The following is an 8,421-nucleotide window of genomic DNA, read 5'->3' as shown; positions in this document are numbered from 1 at the left end:
GTTGTAGTTATGAAAGTTAAAATTGGGGTTGAGATGAAGAACTTTGGTGTTGGGAGTTTTGTCAAATTCTGACTTTGGTCCGGCGGCTGTGCCGCCACTGTGGTGGTGTTTTCCGGCGGTTTCCGGCCACCTCAGGGATAGTTTCTGTTCCTGAGTTCGATCTACTCGTCGATACGAGCATTTCGATATATTGTTTGTAATTTTTGGAGATCGTATGAGCATGTTGTGATTTTTACGATTTCGGACCGTTTGATGTTTCGATCCGTGAGGATTCGAGCTTCCGATCGACTTGTGGTTTTGGCATATCGATCGTAGAAATATTCCGGAGACATTGGGTGGTCTCGGATGTGGTTTCGCCTCGATTGGCGTCACTTTGGGGATTTTAGTTCAAAACGGGGGTTTCAGACTTAAATTGTTTGTGGATTGTTGCTAAGTTGAAACCGTATGTGATTAGGTGCTTGACGAGGTATCCTTGGACGGTTGTTTTGTGGTGTGGCTGCCTTGTTCTGTATTGAAGGCGCAGCGGGAGTTTCGAGGTGAGTAATCTCACAAGGTTCATTATGAACAGAATTACCATTATTGTTTTGGCGTTAATTATTTAACTGCAAACTATAGTTGGTATTAGTAGGCATTCCTGAGCGAATGACTACGTATATGTATATTTACGTGAAATATATATATATTCTCACTACTACAAAAATTGAATCAGACGACGGCTAAAAACCGTCGTCTGATATGGAGGCAAACCGTCGTATATCGAGGCGCCGTCTGATGAAGGTCTATTATAAAGAACCGTCGTGTGAAGGGCTCGGCAGCATAGCGGCAGCATATCGGTAGCCTATCGACAGCATTAGCTATTGCGTGCCTATTCTTCAGATGACGGGCGACTTTAGAAACTGTTGTGTGATTGCAATTCAGATGTCGCTTTATTTTATGTCTGTTGTGTGATTTTCATTCAGACGACAGTTTTTCAAAATATCCATTATCTATTTTAAATTCAGACGACAGTTTTTATATTTGGGTCATTGTGAATATTGTGCACATACGACAGTTTTTTTGTGGTTATTGTTGTCATAATAGAATGATTCAATGCATTGTATATGCTGAAACTGAAATAAAAAATGATCAAATTAACAGTAGCTGATCAATATATAGAAGAAATTGTTATAATCCACATTATGCACCAAAATAGATTGTGCAAAGGTAATCTTTCATCTACAAAAGGAGTACATCTAATACTACTCTCCTAGCAATATACATCCAGAAATTTTCTTAACGAGTCTAGCTTTGCAAGCTTTGCTGCTTTCATGGCCTCATTGGAGTCTAGTTTTAGAAGCTTCTGTAGGAGCTTTTTGCTCTTTTTCTGTAGTTCCAGCTGCATATGGATCAATAGTTCACTGAGGGGTACACATGCCAAAACAGAAACACTGCAATTCAAGTATACCCTTTCTCACCAGTCAATGCTAGGATCATGTACCTGGGATTAGAAAAAAGGAAACAACATACTTACTCACATATGTGGTCAATGAAATACTGAATTTATACATGTTCTCATCATTTAGGAAAGGAAACAACAAAATGGACTATATCTAAAGCTTCTTTAAGTGCTCTATGTTTCACCAAATTCAAGGGAACAAATAGCCGTAATGCATGCATGTGGAAGCTAATATATGCAAAGCAACTGCTTTATCAAAAAGGGAGTCTAGTTTATTGTGTCAATAAAATCTTTGAAGTTTCAATATCTTTTCTTATGTGCATGCAAGTCACTGTCATTGAAATTTAAACTGCTACACAAATTTGCCTCCTTATAATGATAAATAGAAGCAGCCAACTTATTATTAAGGCTAATAGGTTTCAGAATGCATACCACATCAACAGGAGAACCAATAGAAACTGCAAAGACACCAGCACCCAGACCAGCTAGGAGATGAGTGAAAATATTGTTAGTGAACCCTGGGGTGAGGGGAGAGAGGGGGGTGGCTTAAGTTCTACATGAAAAGATCACATGAAACTATTTAAATAGAAAATCTTGTAATTTGGTGACTTTGACTACTCATAAAAAATATCATTGCAGCATAATCCTATAAGAAATGGAGAAAGAATGTTACGCTATTTCAATGAGGCTGAAAACACGAGGATCTGTTGGAGACTGCAATTCTGACATGGAAACTTTACATAAGGACTTCACAAAAGCAACTATGGCTTCACTGTTCAAGCTTTGGCTATGAGCAAATACATGGTTCAACTCAAAATTCCCAATCTGATCCAGCAAATTCAAATTCGAAATAAAATTATTAATCTGTTCTGGAGATACCTTATATTTAGGTAAAGCTGATATATAAGGACAATCCAGTGAGTCTAACTGAGAGCCATACATTTAACATGAACAGAAAGTAATAAATAAAATTTAATGATATATTCCACCTGGAACGATCTAAGCACTCATAATCTCTTCAATATTATCAATACAAATACAATGAACATATTTTCCAAGAAAATCCATATATGCAAAAGATTTTGGAAAATACAAGTACAACATGATATACTAAATAACATACCTTCACAGCATCAACATTCTTTTGCCTCATATCTGCAGCATTATGTAGATAAGTAAACATTGCCATTGATGTGACAAAAGCATCTCTCTGGGTCTGCATTCCCATCAGAGTAGTAACATGAATCGTATGTCGGAAACCCAATAAGCATTGAGCAGTAGCAAGCCTGTCATCACTTTGGTTCAGAGTCACACTGAATGCGGCCAACATAGGACCCTAGCAGGCCTCCACCATGAACCTCAATATGGCCACATCTGTCACAGAATGATAAACAGACCTGCAGTACCAAGCAATAATGAATTCCCAAATATTACAAGACTCGAGTAGGCAGACAATTGTTGTCCCAATTGATCTCTGATCTCAGGTCTCAAACCAAATCAACAAAGCCATAGGCTTGACTGGGATCAATTACTTCAATTTCCATCAAATTAGAAGCTCAGGCATTCAATTTAGCGTTTTCTTGAAGCTATTTTAGTTCATGATAGACTGTGCTTCTGCAATTTTACTTCATGTTTTCAAGGACAGACCAATATTCTACATAAGTTTTAGGCCTTACATACAAACCTTTTCTTCATCAGACAATGATTTGAGAAAGCTAAATTTCCAAGAATTTGGAAAGCTACTGCAGGAAAAGAAATTGTAGAGCAACAATGACAAATACTCATGTTGGCAAGATCAAAGTAAGGGATGTAGAAGCATGTATTTGTATATAGTGTAAGTTTCTACAGCAGGAAAACTCCAAAGTAAACACAACATTCCAAGCTAACTCCATAGTTCTACAACATAATCAAGAAGAAACTATTATTGATGCACAGCAAGTACGCAGCCAAATAGTTCAAAGGAAAACATACAAAGATGTATCTAGAGTGATGGTCTAGAATCTAGACCATCAAAAAATACCTTGATGTAAACATTTTCTGCAGCTCTTTCCTCTTCGCTCAGTATCTTTCCACTGCTTGACATCCTCTGAGAGAAAAACCTTGCAGCCAACCTTGATGCCATTGAAATCAATTATCCTACCTGGAAAGGATATTGTGGATTAGAAAAATTCTAAAGAAAACATATATATTGTAATTTGTTATATCAATTTTTAACATAAATACAGCAACAGACCAAAAACAGGGAAAAAGACTGTATTCGGAAAGCATAACAATCAACAATTCAACATAGAACCTCTTATTTAACCGAAACTTCCGTATTTCTTTTAACTAGTTGATTAATCAACAACAAATTCCAACGAAAGACCTTAAATCTATTGATAATAGCTTTTGTTTAATCATATTCAACATGCAACAATTTAATGCTTTTCTTGAAATGGTTGGTCCTGCACTGCCAAAACATCAGTGTCATAACGCAGTCTGAGCACGCTCAACCCCCAATAAAAAAAAATCATAATAACTGCATTAATAATAATGCAGTGCAAAAGGAACAAAATGCCATGGCCTGCTTGATGCATAACAATTGGATTCGAATCTTGAAAATACACAGAAACCAGGATCAAAGTAGCTTAACAAGTATAAACTCTAACTCATAAAACAAGCAAGCTCACGAACTTTCACTACCTATAAATAGATTCACTTCACAGCCTCATCGTTCCAAGAAAATTTACAAATAAATTAAACACAAAAACTAAAATAAAATTGCAGAAGCATAGTCTATCATGAACTAAAATAGCTTCAAGAAAAAGCTAAATTGAATGCCTGAGCTTCTAATTTCATGCACATCGAAAGCCTGAACTAAAAGACAGATTTACGAGCAGTGAGCGTTTAGTACTGACTTTCAACCTACCACTCTCATGTTCCTTTGTATGAGACAAAGTATATACAAAACGGAGTTGAATTGCAACCCGACTCATATGAACAAAACAAGAAGCTGTCTCACATTATTGTATAATATTAAACTGAATCCAAGAAAGTATGATACTTGCCAAGAAAAGAAATTAGAAAGTAAGATACAAATTCAGCAAAAACAAACATCATTAGATATTATCATATAGCTAAACCAGTACTGCATTTTCTCACTTTTGCATGCTTGATCAGTCTACTAGTCTAGTAATAAGTCAAACACCCTGAGTAACAACTTAGAATCCATGAATATGGTTAAAACAGTTATCTCTAATAGTATTCATCTTAACTTACTCTGATTTCCCTGACTTCGCCTTAAATTGCTCTTGGATGTCCTTTATAAGAAGCCCATTTGCACCCAACGCTTTTTCTTCACTCTGCCTCCCAGTTACTAGAATCAGGATACCATCCAGGCCCAATAATTTGTTAAAGCTGTTTTCCTGCTTGCTCTGTGCCTCTGTGGTACAGAAGAGTCAGCCTCATCTTAATTTCATTTTTAACAATCTGATCATATAGTGCACCAAGATATTCCTCAGGTAGATCCTTGCCATCATCTATTCCTCAGTTGTTACGTATGAAATCAGCCTTGGTCATTTGGATAATCAGCCAATGCAGTATTAGCACACAGATTCGTTTTCTATTTAGGAATTTGAATTCTTTAAGAGAGAACAGAATGTACAAAGCAGGGTTAATGAATCAACTGAACTTCAAATATTTTAGCTGAAAAACCAAACAACAGCTCCCCTAACAAGAAACAAAGAAGGAAACAACATCTCCCCAATTTAAATTAGCAAAAATAAAAAAGTCTGCAAGCAGTGAAGGCACCGCACAAGAAGGTTTGCAAGAATGAGATCTCAGACCTGGGGCTGAGATCCGCCATGTTGGAAACTGAAAAGTTCTAGCAAGATTCAAGCCCTTGCGATACTCATAAAACTCAACAAGATGATCAGCCTAAAAAACAACAAAGCATAAAGGAATTACCTCAACACCAGTGACCCGGCCGTTGAATCGGGTTCAACGAGAGAGGAGACTGAATTGAGATACCAAAAAAAAATCCCTGAACCCTCTGCACTTGCTTTCAAAGTTGTAACCACCGACGAAAGCAACAACCACCATCGCTGAAAGATCTGAAGAACCCTAGAGGCAACCCATTAGGTTTTCTTCCCTTTGCTATTTCCCAGATCGAATAATCTAGCTAGAGGGAGAGATGGTTTTGATCGGGGTTTGTCAAAGAGAAAGAGCTTTGGTTGAGGTTTGTCAAAGAAGAGAGAGGATTTGGGAGAGTGAGGTTTTGGCTGTAGGGAAAGAGGAGAGAGGTCTAGGTTTTGATCTGATGGATTTCTGATTTCAACACCTTGTAGAACAGAGATATGGTTGAAGTGAAGAGGCACTGATAGTTGTCGAGAGAGAGAGTGAGGCGCTGTTGAGAGATTGAGGAGCTGTGGGTATTTTTGTTATTCTTTGCTCAAGTGTTAGGGCTTCAAGCCCGGCTATATTAATTTGGACAAAGACTCACACAACAAAATTTTATAAAAATGTGGTCTGAATGCAGCCATTTTAAATTTGGGATTTGTCTTCAATCAATTTGACTTCCCTCTTTGGGGAGGAAGAGAAAAATAGTGGTGGGAAATCTCCCTCCTTCAGCCAAACATATTGATCAGACCACAGTTTTATTATTTTTCGTCGTATGATTAATAGATGTTGGGGGAAAAATTTGGGGTTTGAGATAGGGTTTGGCACCACTTACATGGTGGGAAACTTGCCGCTCAATTTTTTATGCATCACACAATGGTTTTGTCCTTAAACGCCTTCTGAACTAATTCATAAGCCGATATCAGACGACATATTTTATAAAAACGACGTCCGAAAAAATAAAAATTAATCAGACGACGGAAAAGTATGATGCGTCGTGTGAGAGGCGTCGTCTGATTCAATTTTTGTAGTAGTGTCTTGTGGATGATGTGTGATGAATAATATGCATGATGGGTTCATATTATTGTTGAATGAGACTTTTCATAGAAACAATATTGTGGAAAAAGATGTTTTCTATTGTTTGAAAAGCATTGAGTTTGATGTTACATTTTGGAGTCAAGCGTGACTCATTTTAAATGTATTGGTCTTTGTACCAAGGGTCACAGATGGTGAGCAGGGATAGGGAAAGCCGGAATTAGATAGTCGTAACGTTTTTAGGTCAGGTGTGACTTACTTAACGTTGACTTGAGACCAAATGGGGTCTGAAAAGCATGGGTCGCAGATGGTGACCAACGGTTGGTTCTAAGACCAGACGGGGTATGAAAACCAAGAGTCACAGACGGTGATAGGTTGCAGATGGTAACCAATGATTTATCTGTGTTATGAGTCTAGTTACCATAGATGTATTGTGGTATTTCTGAGTGAATGAGTATGTGTGTACATATATATATTATGGGGTATATATATATACATATGTATTCATGTATTGGTTGCATTTCTGAGTGAATGACTATGTGTGTACATATATATATACATACGTATTCATGTATTAGTGGCTTCGTGGTGAATCTGTGTTGATGTGTTGTGTGTCTAGGTTGGACTGATTTGTTGTTGGTACATCATGGGGTTAGTGGGGAGCTATCTGATGCTCATGAGTACGTGTTTCTTTAAACGAGAGTTTCGGGGATTCTTTCTTTTAAATGTCCTGGGAGGACTTGTGAATCATATTATATATGTCACAGATGGTGACTAATGGTTGATCTGAGACCAGATGGGGTCTGAAGATCATATGTCACAGATGGTGATAGGTCGCAGATGGTGACCAATGGTTGATTTCGAGATTGAATGGGGTCTGAAGATCATATGTCACAGATGGTGATAGGTCGCAGATGGTGACCAATGGTTGATTTCGAGATTGAATGGGGTCTGAAGATCATATGTCACAGATGGTGACAGGTCGCTGATAGTGACCAAGGCAAGAAATAAGGAATCACGCAGTTAGCCGGGCGAGTGGTTACGATAAGCTAGAGCGCTAGTATGTCTGCCATGGTACCTCATGGATCTAAGTAGGTTACTTATGACTCCTGGGTACGTATTTTGTCCAGGTTGGACTAAGAATCATATGCTATTTGTTAGGTTAACGATAGGTATGATTGATGTGCGTGTGTGTTTTATCCAGGTTGGATCAATTAATCATATTTGAATTGTGATGTTAACGATTTATATGATTTTGTCACGGTGTGGCTTTTGTGTTTTCCTTTTTGGGAAAGAGTATTGTTTTGGGAAGCATGGTATGTTTTCCTTATTCTCGAGTCGAAAGGTTTTCCTCGTATTGGCGTGAGTTGTGCGGGCTTTTATCCCGTAAATTGGTGTGAGTCATTTTGAGTTACTCATACGGGCTTGCAAAAGCTTACCGGGTTTGTTGTGTGACAACCCGGTGCACTATTCAAACGGTGTAGGGGTTAATCTTGCAGGTCAGGGAAATAGTGGCTGAAGCTGAGGTATCTAGTTGGCAGCAGAACTGGTAGGAAGCAAATTTGATCTGGCTTTGCCATTGTTATGACTTCCGCTTTGTAGTGAACTCTGAGGAGTATTTACGTTTTATTTTGTGATGGCAATTTAATTCGTAAACTTATGTAATATATAACTCTGTTGGGCGAGTGTATATTAATTTGGATTGGTTCAGTGCATCAGTATGTACTTGTTTTAAGGGAAATATGTTCCAGGTATTTGTATTGATGACTGAACGTTCACGCATATATAATTATGGGGTTATATATATCGATTTTTATTTGTGTAAAAATTAGGGGCGTGACAAAGGTATTGATAATTGTCTTAAAGTTAGTACGGTTCAGGTTGACAGATTCAGTCTGTCCATTAGTTTAATCGAGTTAGATACCTTAACAATCATCAATTTGGCTGAAAATTTGCAGAGATGATCTATACACTAGTACCTAAATACTGAACGGTCGAGATGTGGATATGTGACCGAAAAGTGACCCAAAACTCGAACTTCACACATTAATTTTAAAGCGGAGCTCCGCTCTGGA

This window comes from Rosa chinensis, chromosome 6, assembly GCF_002994745.2.
Source record: "Rosa chinensis cultivar Old Blush chromosome 6, RchiOBHm-V2, whole genome shotgun sequence".
Lineage (NCBI taxonomy): Eukaryota > Viridiplantae > Streptophyta > Magnoliopsida > Rosales > Rosaceae > Rosa > Rosa chinensis.
This window is presented reverse-complemented; position numbering follows the sequence as displayed.